We start from the raw sequence: 15,720 nt of genomic DNA on the forward strand, positions 1-15,720 counted from the left end.
CAAATTCAGATAACCTAGCATTAACCTGGAGTTCCACTCAGTTTCAGCTCACCCTGTACATCCATCAGTACCAGAGCATTGGCCTAGCTACTCCACAGTCACCAGTACCAAAGCATTGAACACTAGCTGCTCCACAGCAATCAGTACCAAAGCATTGAACACTAGCTGCTCCACAGCAATCAGTACCAAAGCATTGAACACTAGCTGCTCCACAGCAATCAGTACCAAAGCATTGAACACTAGCTGCTCCACAGCAATCAGTACCAAAGCATTGAACACTAGCTGCTCCACAGCGATCACTGACCAATAGCTGCTCCATCAGCCACCCATACCAGATCACTGACCAATAGCTGCTCCATCAGCCACCCATACCAGATCACTGACCAATAGCTGCTCCATCAGCCACCCATACCAGATCACTGACCAATAGCTGCTCCACAGCCACCCCTGAGCACAAGCTATCCAGCAGTCATCAATACCAGGTCACTGAGCACTAGCTGTCCAGCAGTCATCAATACCAGGCCACTGAGCACTAGCTGTCCAGCAGTCATCAATACCAGGCCACTGAGCACAAGCTGTCCAGCAGTCATCAATACCAGGCCACTGAGCACAAGCTGTCCAGCAGTCATCAATACCAGGCCACTGAGCACAAGCTGTCCAGTCATCAATACCAGGCCACTGAGCACAAGCTGTCCAGCAGTCATCAATACCAGGCCACTGAGCACAAGCTGTCCAGCAGTCATCAATACCAGGCCACTGAGCACTAGCTGTCCAGCAGTCATCAATACCAGGCCACTGAGCACTAGCTGTCCAGCAGTCATCAATACCAGGCCACTGAGCACTAGCTGTCCAGCAGTCATCAATACCAGGCCACTGAGCACTAGCTGTCCAGCAGTCATCAATACCAGGCCACTGAGCACTAGCTGTCCAGCAGTCATCAATACCAGGCCACTGAGCACAAGCTGTCCAGTCATCAATACCAGGCCACTGAGCACAAGCTGTCCAGCAGTCATCAATACCAGGCCACTGAGCACTAGCTGTCCAGCAGTCATCAATACCAGGCCACTGAGCACTAGCTGACCAGCAGTCATCAATACCAGGCCACTGAGCACTAGCTGACCAGCAGTCATCAATACCAGGTCACTGAGCACTAGCTGTCCAGCAGTCATCAATACCAGGTCACTGAGCACTAGCTGTCCAGCAGTCATCAATACCAGGTCACTGAGCACTAGCTGTCCAGCAGTCATCAACACCAGGTCACTGAGCACTAGCTGTCCAGCAGTCATCAATACCAGGTCACTGAGCACTAGCTGTCCAGCAGTCATCAATACCAGGTCACTGAGCACTAGCTGTCCAGCAGTCATCAATACCAGGTCACTGAGCACTAGCTGTCCAGCAGTCATCAATACCAGGTCACTGAGCACTAGCTGTCCAGCAGTCATCAATACCAGGTCACTGAGCACTAGCTGTCCAGCAGTCATCAATACCAGGCCACTGAGCACTAGCTGTCCAGCAGTCATCAATACCAGGCCACTGAGCACTAGCTGACCAGCAGTCACCAATACCAGGTCACTGAGCACTAGCTGTGCAGCAGTCATCAATATTGAGCATTAGCTGCCCTGCAACCACCAATACCAGAACTACAAGTTCTAGCTAGTCAGCCATCAATACCAGATCACTGAGCACTAACTGCCCTACAGCCACACCGGATCACTGAGCACTAACTGCCCTACAGCCACACCAGATCACTGGGCACTAGCTGCTACATCAGCTACAAATATCAGCTCACTGAGCCTTGTAGCGGGGAGTATGAAGTCACTGAGCCCTGTGCAGTCCTGTTTGTTGACCGTATCAGTGCCCCCGGCTATCAGTAAATATCCCAGCTCCCCGGCTCTCTCCCCTGCACTCCATGTTTACTCCACGTAGGCAGAACCCGCCCTCAGCCCAGCCAGGCTCCCAGCAGCACGCACCCCGGGCAGGCTGACACCGAGCTCCATAGAGATCGCCCACCCAGCCAGATAACTTCCAGCCCGCTCACCCTCCAGCCCTGCGGTACTGCTAGCACCCCGTGACTTACTCCGTGTCCCGATCCGCTGACTGCCGGGGAAAGCTGCGCCCGCCTCCTGCAGTCCTTATATAGGGAGTGCCTGAGCCTATCGCACCGAGGAACGTCATCGGCCGCGACACGTCAGCCTCAGGATGGGGCAGGATAAACATGCTGCATCTGGGCAGGAAGCGGAAATGAGTCAGACAGAGGGAGCGGAAGCGAGTTTTTTTTTCACCCAACTTTATAGAGATGTTTCAGGAAGGCAGCGTAACAGTTGTAAGAGGCAGGGGGTCACAGGGGATTGTGATCCACCATGTTTCCTGGACACGTATCACTTCTCAATGCTGATCATGGCAGCACATGGAAAGCACTGCCCTGTGTGTGAAACTCCCAGGATTCGGCAATGATTACTGCATTGCTTTGATTTTATACACAATGCAGGACAGCAATATCACTCAGCAATATCACAGCATCTAGAAATATAGATTGTCAAATATACCAGGTTCCTCCCAGAATTATCAAAATTCAAAGTAAAGGTTCACTTACAATCCTGGAATTGCAAAGAAAAGCTGGAGAAAAAAAAAAAAAAATATATATATATATATATATATATATATATATATCAGTTCAGCTCTTTTGCCCTAAATTGTGATATTTACTTAGAATTCCCGACAATAAACACCAAGCACCAAAACAACTTCAGCTTATAGAGCCACACAAGCACCATAACCACTGCACATTGAGCCACAGCAATAATACGTTAATGTGTTTTTAAACTACAATAAAAGTGTTTAGAAATCAGTCTGTGTAAATAAGATACATTATTCTTGTTCTAAATTGAGTTTTAGTTGCATAAATTGTTACTATTAAAAGGTTTACTTAAAAGGGACACTCCAGGTACCCAGACCACTTCTGCCCATTGGAGTGGTCTGGGTGCCAACTCCCACCACCCTTAACTCTGCCAGTGTAATTATTGCAGTTATAAATTGCAATAATTACCTTGCAGGGTTAAGTCCTGTGATAGACAGCCACTAGAGGAACGTCCGTGAACTTAGAACACGAAAAGTGTTTTAAATGAAGCTGGATGTCCTCAAGCTATGCATGATGAGCTCCAGCGTCGCCGGACTCCCCATAGGAAAGCATTGAATAATGCTTTCCTATGGGGAGGTCTAATGCGCGTGCGGCAATTGCCACACATGCGCATTAGGTCTCCCCCGCCGGCTGACGTTGGTAGGGGAGGAGCGTAGACGGAGCCTGACCCAGCGCCGAGGGACATCTGCGCTGGATTCAGGTAAGCTCAACATGGGATGGGGGGCAGAAGGGAGGGGTCACTGCAGTGCCAGGAAAATGGATATGTTTTCCTGGCACTGGAGAGTCCCTTTAACCATTATGACTACAGTGTTTTGAAATGATTATGGTGGTAGGAGTATGTATATGCAGTGTTTCTGCCTGAAACACAGCACATACAGAGATATTGTTAAATGTGTGCAGGGTGCCAGTTTCATCCCTAGCGCACGTTAAATTGGCAGCTCAGAATTCTTCCAGACTGCTAATGTCAAAAGTCTGTCATCAGCGCACAATGCATGCTGCTGACAGACGTAAAAATCTTACCCTTTTACGTAGAGCACCTTCAAGGCAAAGCTAGGTCTCCCCTCCAATCTGTCCATCTGTGGTACATACGTTTTTTTTTTGTTTGTTTTTTTAAAACCACTCTCCCTCATGCGCATGTGCTCTGAGCCGACAAACTGGTACTATCACAGGCTTCTCTACTAGAGGCCTGTAATTGGACAATACGTGGCCCCTGTTATGTCGGAGGGGGCGTAGAAGATCAGTGCCAGGAGATTCGCCGAACGCAGGATTCTAGGTGAGTAAACCTTATTATAGGGGGGAGGCCAGAGACGTTAACTACTTCATATTGCCCATACAGGATTTTACACACGAACGGTCCTCCCTCAGAAGGTTCGATTAATCCTTTAAGTCTCCTAAAATTTTTCAGAACAGCCCTGCCCTTGACCATACCAGTCACTCAACTAAAATTAAAGCGTCTGCCTTTTTCCATTTGAAATGTTGGGAGGTATGCAATGGCACCCCCATGTGTCAGTTGTAAGTAGTCAAACTGTTTTCGAACAGGTTGATTTCTTAATTGGGGTCATCTGTGCCCCACTTTCCTCCTCTGTTATCAATGCCGGAAGCAGGAACTAACATTAGCTCTCCTAAACTAAGACATGAACTGCTTATCTTGATACCGGAGAAACTGACGGAAGCCAAGCACAGAGAGATGGACACAGGTTTCTTCAGGAAGGAAGAGATTCTTTATTGGATCACCGATCGGGACTCAGAGGGACTAGCGTCACCAAAATACAGCAAAGTCTGAGTACTGAATACATAGAGTACATTCCTTATATAGCACTGTAGCTCCTCCCACAATTAACTACACCCACACATACCCTTAACCTATTTAATAAATAGAGTCTAAACTCATCCATCCGGTCTAACCACGTGGCTCATCTGATACAAAGGAGAGGGACGCGTAATTCCAGTTCTTACATTCCTGCACCTGGTCAGTACAGTGATAACAGTATCTTAGCTACGTGTAATTAACTAACTGATACTACAAACACATATACATACATATGCCTTGTGGCAATCTTAGCCTGCTAAACTTGTATTTTACTGGAATTACATCACATTCCCCCCTTTGATGCCTCTGATATTTCACAATTACTTGAGGCATCACTTAACCTTGGTTTGCATATACCTCAGGTTACCATGAACCAGACCAGACTTATCTTATGATGTGAATCTTTTAACACTCATCTTCCTGCATTGGTTCTCCTTGATCTAGAGCCTTATACTTATATATCGCCATTATCTGTGCAGCAGCCTTCCTCTCTGCTATACTTCCTATCAGGCTTTGCACAGACCTAACTACTAAGGGTATAAGACACGGTAGGAGTAGACACAACAGTAAAATCAGTAGGACTCCACCTACCACTGCCTTAAGCCCTCCAAACCACTCATACCAGCTACCAAACCAACTACTTGGATTGTACCCTTTCCATACCTGAGTAGGCACATGCACTAGTTTAACCATATGGCTAGTAAGCTCAGCTATTGCTTGCCCTTCGTCATCTATTTGAAGACAGCAATTGCTCAGGTTAAACTTCCCACATACACCTCCCTCTACTGCCAAAAGGTAATCCAAGGCTAATCTATTTTGGTACACTGCTGTCCTCATCCTGGTATTATGCTTCGCTAGAAGATTGAGTGCTTGTGAGGTCTCATTAGTAATAATCTCAACCACCGCCTGTAATCTTATAATACGGTTGAGCATATAAATTGGGGTTCTATAACCAAAGGTACCATCTTCTGCCCACGTGGCTGGCCCATAATAATCTATGATACGCTGGGGAGGCCATTCATTATCTTCCCAGGTGCCTATCTCTAAGGGTCCCCTTTTCTTCCTATGATTCACATCATACACTTTAACACCTAAAGTCTCACCTGTTTCAATCGGTAACAAGAAGAAGGATGGTTTGAGCATACCCAACACACATGCCCCTTCCCAGTCCTGTGGCAACTCCGAATAGGCTTTCTTACCACAGATCCAGTACAAATTTGCTGGGGCTCTCCAGGTAGATGTGATGGATAAATCAAACCACACATCCTTTAAACTGGCATATCTAGCAAACGGGTTAGATGGTTCTGAGACATTTGAAGCCGACCACCAAGTTGTATTTTTAGTATCATCATCATAAGCTTTTTGCCCTAGACAAGTTAATTCTCCTACAGAAGTATTATACATTATTCCTTTCCTTGCTATGCAAACATAACCTATGATGGAGGTCTTTAATCTCCACTCAGATTTACCTCTAACACTCAAATGATAATCGGCTTGTGTAGATATTAGTTGGTCAACTGCCTCAGAACCGGACATTACCTCCTTTGCTTCCCAAGGCCATTGGTCTCCCATGTTAGTACCTCCACACACATAGCAGTTGGTAACATTAAGACTACCGGCAATACTTTCAGCTAGGTCAATGAACAGGTTTTTAGCGTTATGGGGGATCTTATTATCTATACTCATCTCTTCATAAAAGGAATGGTATACTTGATGAGTCTGGGAGGATACCGTATCAGTCTCTATTCCTATAAACAATAATGTCCCAGGATCTAAACCCGTCCCGTATATCTGAAACCCAAATAAATTTCCATACTTATCTAGGAACTTGTCGGGGTTATTAATAAGTATATGGACTGGGTTGCATTCCATAGACTTACAATAAGGGCTAGTCGGCAACTTAGTCACTATCATGTCTTTATCTACTGTCTGTCCCCAAGTCGCCCACCCCACACAAGACCAATATGGACAAAAGTTATAGTCTTTATTTGGGCATCTAGGACTCACATATTTATTTTTACTACTGGGACAAATATATTTATCATTAGACCCATACGTCCTCTCCCATCTAAGATCCCCACATACATTCCACGGTTTTCTACCACTTGATATCGCCTTACATGCATCAAATAGCAGAACACCCGAAGAATGTACGGATTCTAACACCGTCTTATTAATTAGGGTCCCCTGAGGATCTCCATTCCTGAGAGTCAACCAAATTGTACGAGGTTGATACTCTGGACTGAAGCACTTAGGTTCTCCTACTCCTAAATGGCACACACTATAGTCTATATTTAGGTATCTACATCTTGATACCTCTCCTTTACATTCGTATTGTGAATGCCAAATTAGGGTTTGGGAAATATGGTTACCTGTTCTCGTAGTCTTAATGCATACCTCACAGCTAGGAGTGTCGGTACCTCTACCTTCCTGAATATAAAAACACATATAAATAAACACAATCAAAAGCACATCTTTCGCCGTCATCCTCAGTCTTCGTCCGTGCGATGGAACCTCAGCTTCCAGGATGTGAGGGCTGCAGGGAATGGAGTTCTGCTCGTCTTCACAGGTGTCCCTTCGAGACTTTCCTGGCTTATACACTATGTGTTGGTAAGCGGACAGGCTTTATTATGGCCTTCTCACTCACACCTGTAACAATAAAATTTGTAATCCACAATAATTCCTCGTTACTCCGACTGAGTAGTGCGTTTCAACCGGATCTTGCAGGGATTCTCTGGATCTGCTGTAATTTGCCAAGAATCGACTGCTGCTGGTTTAACCCTGGAGTGATGTATCCACGGAGTTACTTCGGCTACTTTTATCGCTGTAGGGGTAGACAAAAGAACAACATAAGGACCTCTCCACTTGGGCCCTAACGGTACATTATTCCACTCTTTAATCCACACTTGGTCTCCTGGATGATAACTATGAACAGGGGGATAAATATTCACAGGTAATCTATCTTGTACCCATTTCTGTACCTCCTCCATAGTCTTACCCAACTCTACAACCTGCTGCCGGGTAATTCCTTCTCCCAACTGACTCAAGTCCCCCCTTAAGTTACCAAGTACGGGAGGTGGTCGCCCATACATGATTTCAAAAGGAGAGAGGCCCATCCTTCTGGTAGGGGTACTGCGGATTCGCAATAAAGCTATGGGTAAGAGAACGTTCCACTTAAGTTGGGTTTCCTGACACATTTTAGCCAACTGGTTCTTTATAGTTCTATTCATTCTCTCTACCTTACCAGAACTCTGGGGTCTATATGCAGTATGAAGCCTCCACTTTATACCAAGCATATGAGTCAGTTGTTGTAGGCACTGATGAACAAAAGCTGGACCATTGTCCGATCCTATAGAACAGGGTAGTCCATATCGGGGTATTATTTCTCGTAGCAGGAATCTTACAACTTCTCCTGCTTTCTCTGTACGAGTAGGACATGCTTCTACCCAGCCTGAATAGGTGCACACAATTACCAACAGGTAACGATGTCCACCCGATTTAGGCATTACTGTAAAGTCTATTTGTAGATCGGACATGGGGAGTCCCCCCATAAACTGGACTCCTGGTGGCTTTACTGGTCCTTGTCTTGCATTATTCTTAGCACACGTTACACATCTGCGTACAATGGCCTGAGTCAAGTTGGACAATCTTGGTATGTAGAAATGTTTCCTGATAGATTCTTCAGTACTGTCTCTCCCAGAATGTGTCCCGTTGTGATAATTTTGGACAATTTCTACCGCTAGTGATGCTGGTATGACTATTCTTCCATCTTCTAGCTGATACCACTTGTTCTCCAAATACTTTCCCGGTTCAGTCTTTAACCACTCCTCTTCTTGAGCTGTATAAACTGGAGTCCATTGGGACAGTGGAGTTGGTATAAGAGCAGCTATATGCCCCACATACTCCTGTCTTCCTGATTCAGCAGCACGCTTAGCTGCACTATCTGCCATCCGATTTCCCTTGGTTACATCACCATCTCCTCTCAGATGCGCTCGACAATGTATGATACCGACTTCTTTCGGCTCCCACACTGCTTCCAATAGTTGTAGGATTTCAGCTGCGTACTTGATTTCTTTGCCTTCTGAATTCAGTAGTCCTCTTTCTTTATACAAAGCTCCGTGGGCATGAGTGGTTAAAAACGCATACTTAGAGTCCGTATAGATATTTACTCTTAAACCTTCAGCCAATTGTAACGCTCGTGTTAGTGCTATTAATTCTGCCTTTTGTGCTGATGTTCCTTTCGCCAGTGGCCGAGCTTCTATCACCTTGTCTATTGTTGTCACTGCATATCCTGCATAGCGGATCCCTTCTTTCACATAACTACTGCCGTCGGTGTAATATTGAACATCGGGGTTCTGGATGGGAAAATCACGAAGATCTGGTCTACTTGAAAATACTTCATCCATTACTTCCAAACAATCATGTTGACTTTCAGTAGGTTGCGGCAAAAGGGTAGCTGGATTTAAGGTGTTTACAGTCTCTAAATGCACTCTTGGGTTTTCACACAACATTGCTTGATACTTGGTCATACGGCTGTTACTAAACCAATGATTTCCTTTGTAATCCAACAACGTCTGTACTGCATGTGGGACTCGTACATAAAGTTCTTGACCCAGAGTGAGTTTATCGGCTTCAGCTACTAGCAGGGCGGCTGCAGCTACGGCTCTTAGACAAGGTGGAAGTCCGCTGGCCACTGCATCCAGTTGCTTAGACATGTAGGCAACAGGTCTTTGCCATGATCCCAAGTACTGTGTCAATACTCCCACAGCCATTCTTCTTTGCTCGTGTACATATAAGTAGAATGGTCGTGTGTGATCAGGTAGACCTAATGCTGGGGCACTCATCAAAGCCTTCTTCACATCTTCAAATGCCGTTTGCTGTTCTTGGGTCCATAAGAAGGGGTCGTGCTCTGTACCTTTGATGGCTGCGTACAGAGGTTTTGCCAGTATCGCATAGCTGGGAATCCATATCCTACAGAAGCCTGCTGCCCCCAAGAATTCTCGCACTTGTCTTCTATTCTTGGGTATTGGTATTTGGCAGACAGCTTCTTTTCTCTCTGGCCCCATAATCCTTTGACCTTCAGAGATATGGAATCCCAGATACTTGACAGTTGGCAAACACAACTGAGCCTTCTTCCTGGACACCTTGTATCCTGCCTTCCAGAGAATATGTAGTAGATCGTGCGTTGCTTGCTGACATTTTTCTTTTGTAACTGCTGCTATCAACAAGTCATCTACATATTGTAACAATACACATTCTCCTGGGATAGACTCGAAATCCAGTAGATCTTGACTTAGAGCTGAACCAAATAGGGTAGGTGAATTTTTAAACCCTTGGGGCAGTCTTGTCCAAGTCATTTGGCGTTTTGAGCCCGTTACAGCGTTCTCCCATTGGAAAGCGAAAATACATTGGCTTTCTGCGGCAATTCGGAGGCAAAAGAAGGCATCTTTGAGATCTAAGACTGTGAAGTAAGTAGCCCCGCCCGGAATTAAAGCAAGCAGGTTATATGGATTGGGTACAACTGGATGTATGCCAACAACCGCATCATTGACTGCTCTTAAGTCCTGTACAGGTCGATACTCATCTGTACCGGGCTTTTGAACAGGCAGCAATGGGGTGTTCCAGGGGGAAGTACAGAATTTTAGGATACCATACCGTATGAACTTATCCAGATAGGATTGGATGTTCTTCTTAGCCTTCTGCGGAATGTGATATTGTCTTAGGCTCACTGGATAAACCCCATGTTTCAGTTCAATTTTTATTGGTGGAATATTGCGGGCCAGTCCTGGTGGGTTGTTCTCTGCCCAAACTCCTGGTATGTTAAACAATGTCTCATCACTCCTAGGGTTTTGGCTAGTCAACACTGTATAAAGTCGCCACTCTTCTTCCTTTGGTACGGATAAAGTCATAATACCTGAAGGTCCATTAAACTTTAAGGATGTTGTTCCATTTGGTAGGAACGTAATCTGCGCTTGTAATTTTGATAGCATATCACGTCCCAGCAATTGGACTGGACATTCAGGCATATAAAGGAATTGGTGTTTTACTACGTGGCCTCCCAATGTACAGAGTCGACTTTTAAGAACCGGTTTTTCAGCACTTCTTCCAGTTGCTCCTATCACAGTAATAGTCCTTCCAGATGGAGGAGCAACTAGATTAGTCACCACTGAATGTTCAGCACCAGTGTCGATCATGAACGCACTCCTTTTCCCCCCTATTGATACATCGACCATAGGCTCCGCTCGACCAAGGGGGATGGAGCCCGGTCGGTATCAATAGTCCTCCATGACAGTGTCAGCCAATCCTACAAAGTCCCTACCTTCTCTATCGCGGGACCTTTGCGCTGCTGGAATATACCTGTCTTCCCTAACACTTCCTCTGTTCCCATTACTCCCTCTATAACCATTACTCCCTCCGGGGCCTCCTCTACCTCTCGCTCTACCTCTAAAGTTTCCGTAGCCTGCCCTGGGTTGGTCTCTCTCGTACTGCTCTCTTTGCGGACATTCGTTCCTCCAATGCCCTTCTTCCTTGCAATACGCGCATTGATCCCTACTCAAAGGCTCCCTACTCCATCTATTATTGCCTCTATCTGGGCCCCGTTTATCTACGCCTGCGATCGCTACCGCTAGCATATCAGCCTTTTTACGCATCTTGCGCTCTTCCTCTTTCTTACTTTCTGTATCCCTGTTCATATAGACCTTATTTGCTACCTCCATTAGTTGGGTGATGGACATACCTGCAAACCCTTCTAACTTTTGTAGCTTGCGCTTAATATCTCCGTATGCTTGGCTGACAAAGGCGGAGTTAACCATTCGGGAATTGTCTGCGTCTTCCGGATTAAAGGGGGCATACAAGCGGTATGCCTCCAATAATCGGTCATAAAAGACACTGGGCGCTTCATCGCTTTTCTGGATCACCTCAACTGTCTTCGACATGTTAATGGCTTTCTTTCCTCCGGCTTTCATGCCAGCAATTATAGCGTCTCTATAGGCTCTGAGTTGAACCATATCAGCACCATTTACGTTCCAATCGGGATCGGTGTTGGGATAGTGTGTCGCGGCCCATGCTGCTGGATTGGCTTGGTTCAAAGCACGGGCTCTATCCTCTAATGCTTTAATGGCTGCTTGATTTATTCTTGTCCTTTCCTCATTGTTAAATAAAGTCATTAGTAACTGCTGGCAATCAGCCCATGTCGGATTATGCGTCTGTACTATTGAGGTGAACAGATCAGTCATAGCTTGTGGTTTCTCAGTATACGAGGAATTATGGGTCTTCCAGTTTAAAAGATCGGTTGTGGTAAATGGGACATATACGAAGACTGGGTCAGCGTGTGCCATTTGACCTGCGGCATCGATATAAGCTGACCCGGGATTCAGACGAAGAGGCATCTGATAGTGCTTTAATTGTTGGGCACCAGTCAACTGTCGGGTTTGGATGGGGCTACGTAGAGAGGCGTCAGTCATGGGTTCCGGTCGGGGAGAGATAGGGTATGGGGATGTGGGAGGTCGGTTTTGGGAAAAGGTCGTAAATAAAACACTTCGAGCCGAGCTAGATGAAGCTTGACCGGAAGTCTGAAGTGGCGCCAAATCAGGATATTCGTTTCTAATGGGGGTGGATTCTGGTTCCGGAAGGGGAGATTTAGTACGAGGGGGGGTGGATCCTGTACTGGAGGAGGAAGCGGAAGTGGATGAGGGTAATGAGGGGAGGGGTGCAGGACTTCCTGCGTTTGCGTCACTTCTTCTTAACGGAAAGTAAGGGGGCGGCAAAGGGATCTCGGACTCAGGGGGCGTGTCCAAAATGGGCCTAACACCAGTCCTAGTGGACGAGCAAGTCCTAGCTACCATGAGGCGACACTGCTCCTCGTGGCATGTCTGGAGCCATTTTGGCGAGTCATTTACGGCCTGTCTCCAACAGTCAATATAAGGAAACTGGCCGTAAAGTTCAGGCCTACCCGATACAGCCACGTGTAAGCGCTGTACCAGAGTTGGATCCAAACTGCCACGTGGCGGCCATGCCGCAACCAAAGTAGGCCACTCCCTAGTACACAAAGTGACCAAACGTACAGGAGACATCTTTACCCCAAAATCACAAACTTTGAATCCCTTTTTAAAATTCTTAACCATACATCCTAAGGGATCCGGAATCGTTGACTGCGACGCACCCATACTTAACAATGGAACGTCGTCGACAACGAATACTATACACGCGTACTATTCAACAGTCACACCCGTTTCCTCTGGCAACAGCACCACGTGGTACGGTTACCAAGTGAAACGTACACAATAACAATAAACACTCAGGGAATTCCCGTACACACACAGCTGTTACACCAGTCACTATATAATCAATATTATGCCCTTTGGCGTAACTATACAGTCACCCACGCTATAATTCTCTATATACGAATTACCCGTCTATAACACACCCCAGTAACATCGTCTTTTACAAATAGCGGTTACAGTACGGTTAGCATAGGTCAAAGCACAAGTTAAGGTCACAATACAATTATTAGTGGTTATGGTGTTAAACATGCAATGGACGACAATGATTAGTACTTATTATATAATGTCAGTAAATATACAGGGTTATGGTACCGTGCACTATAATACAGCAACACACTATTAACACTCTCGCTAGACGGCTGAGCTCGCGCTATCTAACAAGATATACACTTTACTAAAACAATCGTTAACACATTTACAATTCCCAACTAAACTATTGGCCAGTACCTTGAATGGACTACCTAAAACTATATACACCCGTTTTGGTTAGCCACACTGCCCAATCACCACATATATAGCGAGCTAGAGAACCGAATTTACACAGGCGCCTCTTAGTCGCACTATCAAAAGTCTAGTGGGTTCCAAATTTACACGCCTTCCCACTTAGCCCAGATAGGATGAGAACTAGCGAACCGAATTTACACAGGCGCCGCTTAGTCTCCCGGTCCCTCCGACCTAGCGAACGTAATATACACCCTAGAACGCTAGTCTAGACAAGACACCGGTGTCCGGCTAGGGCTATTTACACCAGGACCCCGCCTGACTAACCAAATCAAACGGTCTGACTAAAGAGCGTTCGATCGAGCGGTGCGCCTTCGCTCCTTCCCTCCGACAGAGGGGGCAGATACACAGATTCAAAACCCCTTTGGGCCTACCGCACAATCGGTATACCCCTAGTGGGTCCTGCCGTCTAAAACAGCAGTTGTCTTACCTCCTCGTTCCTGAACCTGAGTTCACACTCATCGACGGGGACACCCCAGCACTTCTCACGTAGAGGCCGATGATCTCCTGGACAACAGACCAGTGGCGCCGAGACGAAGGGAGGTCCACGCAGAAGTTCAGGGGTGCAGCCGTAGAGAACGTGGGCAAAGATAGACCGTCTCACGCCTCTGCCTCTCAGCTACCGTTGAACGATGAGCTTCCCGGCCAATGCACCAAATGATACCGGAGAAACTGACGGAAGCCAAGCACAGAGAGATGGACACAGGTTTCTTCAGGAAGGAAGAGATTCTTTATTGGATCACCGATCGGGACTCAGAGGGACTAGCGTCACCAAAATACAGCAAAGTCTGAGTACTGAATACATAGAGTACATTCCTTATATAGCACTGTAGCTCCTCCCACAATTAACTACACCCACACATACCCTTAACCTATTTAATAAATAGAGTCTAAACTCATCCATCCGGTCTAACCACGTGGCTCATCTGATACAAAGGAGAGGGACGCGTAATTCCAGTTCTTACATTCCTGCACCTGGTCAGTACAGTGATAACAGTATCTTAGCTACGTGTAATTAACTAACTGATACTACAAACACATATACATACATATGCCTTGTGGCAATCTTAGCCTGCTAAACTTGTATTTTACTGGAATTACATCACAATCTCACTGGCTGCCAGTTAGCTGTTGGTAGTGGTTTTCAAGTGAGTTTATGCACATGGAGCATTGGAGTAGCAATCACATGGTTGTGAGAGATACATGTTTTATTGCATACAAATACATTAACACCATTACTACCGTGATAAAGTATTAAAAAAAAAGAACATGTAAGTTTGAGTAAATTAACTGCAGTTTTTGCAAAATGCATGCTAACCTGTAGTTTACAGTAAATAAAGTATAAGCCTTGCAAATGCACTAAATGTAATACAATGCTGCAAGATGTATTTTTACAGTTATTGTGGCACTCAGCCACTCTCACTGCAGCCAGCTGGCTCTGGATTTATAGATGAAACACAATGACTGGTGATTCTGTCATGAGCTGTGGATTGCAGTAGTGGAGGTTTAATATATAAATAAAGGGCCTTTTTCATGTACAGCTACTATCCCACTGATCATGTAGTAGGGAAAAAGTAGGGCATTAGCTATCCTTGCCTTTAATTTCACCCTTCCAACCTCCACAATTAGGAGGAAAACTCCTCTCTCATGGTAATAAGTGGTTCTAAGGAGCCTTACTATTTGTTGACAACGCTTTATCACTTGCAAAAGGTGTGAAAGAAAGTAATGTGCGCAGACATCTTGGGGTCTGCCAGTTCCCACCTGTCTCTTGATGTCACCTGTAGCCATCTTGTCATCTTTCAGATGTTACTGCAGTTATTAATAATCTAGTCTGGCAGATCTGTGCTGGGCCTGTTTTGCTGGTTTAACCCCTTAGTGACTAGACCGTTTTTCAATTTTCTTACTGTTAAGGACCAAGGCTGTTTTTACATTTCTGCGGTGTTTGGGTTTAGCTGTAATTTTCCTCGTACTCATTTACTGTACCCACTGGCGGAACTACCGCGGTTGCAGGGGTCGCAGCTGCGACCGGGCCCGTCACTCCAGGGGGCCCGGCTGGTCTGTAGCCCCCTGTGACCAAGGTGCCCGCCAGCATTTTGGTACGGCCCCGACCGTGCGGAAAAACCGCCGGGGCCACATTGAAGAGCCCACATTGAAGGAGCCCAAGGGCCACCCGATGGCTATGGATTTCCTGGGCCCGGTCAGCACTGCGGCACTTTAAGAGTGATGATGTCACTTCCTCCCAGCCAAAAGAGCGCCGCGCAGGAGGAGAGGAGGGAGTCAGAGTGGGAGCTCTGACTCCCATCAGCATGAGGCAGCCCCTGAACCCCAGGTAAGTCACTAATTTTTTTTAACAGTTTGCGTGTATGTGTGTGTGATAGAGAATGTCTGTATCAGTATATCTGGGTGTATGTCTGTGTGTGTGTCTGTCTGTATGTGTCTCTATGTATGGGTCTCTGTTTGTATGTGTGTGTGTTTGTATGTGTGTCTGC

The 15,720-nt window shown here is 46.1% G+C and overlaps 1 protein-coding gene across 2 annotated transcripts in view; it reads right to left on the reverse strand.

Moving 5' to 3' along the window:
* The window catches only part of HDLBP (high density lipoprotein binding protein), a 37,877-nt gene extending 35,719 nt beyond the window's left edge, over nt 1-2,158 (reverse strand). The window contains exon 1 of one of the 2 annotated variants that reach the window (XM_063442415.1): nt 2,078-2,158. The gene's annotated coding sequence lies outside the window, so the exon portion shown is untranslated. Of the gene's footprint in view, nt 1-2,038 lie in introns of both variants that reach the window. The other variant, XM_063442416.1, reaches the window with a different exon arrangement.
* Between the last annotated feature and the right edge of the window lie 13,562 nt (nt 2,159-15,720).

This window comes from Pelobates fuscus, chromosome 2 (genome assembly GCF_036172605.1).
Source record: "Pelobates fuscus isolate aPelFus1 chromosome 2, aPelFus1.pri, whole genome shotgun sequence".
Classification (NCBI taxonomy): domain Eukaryota; kingdom Metazoa; phylum Chordata; class Amphibia; order Anura; family Pelobatidae; genus Pelobates; species Pelobates fuscus.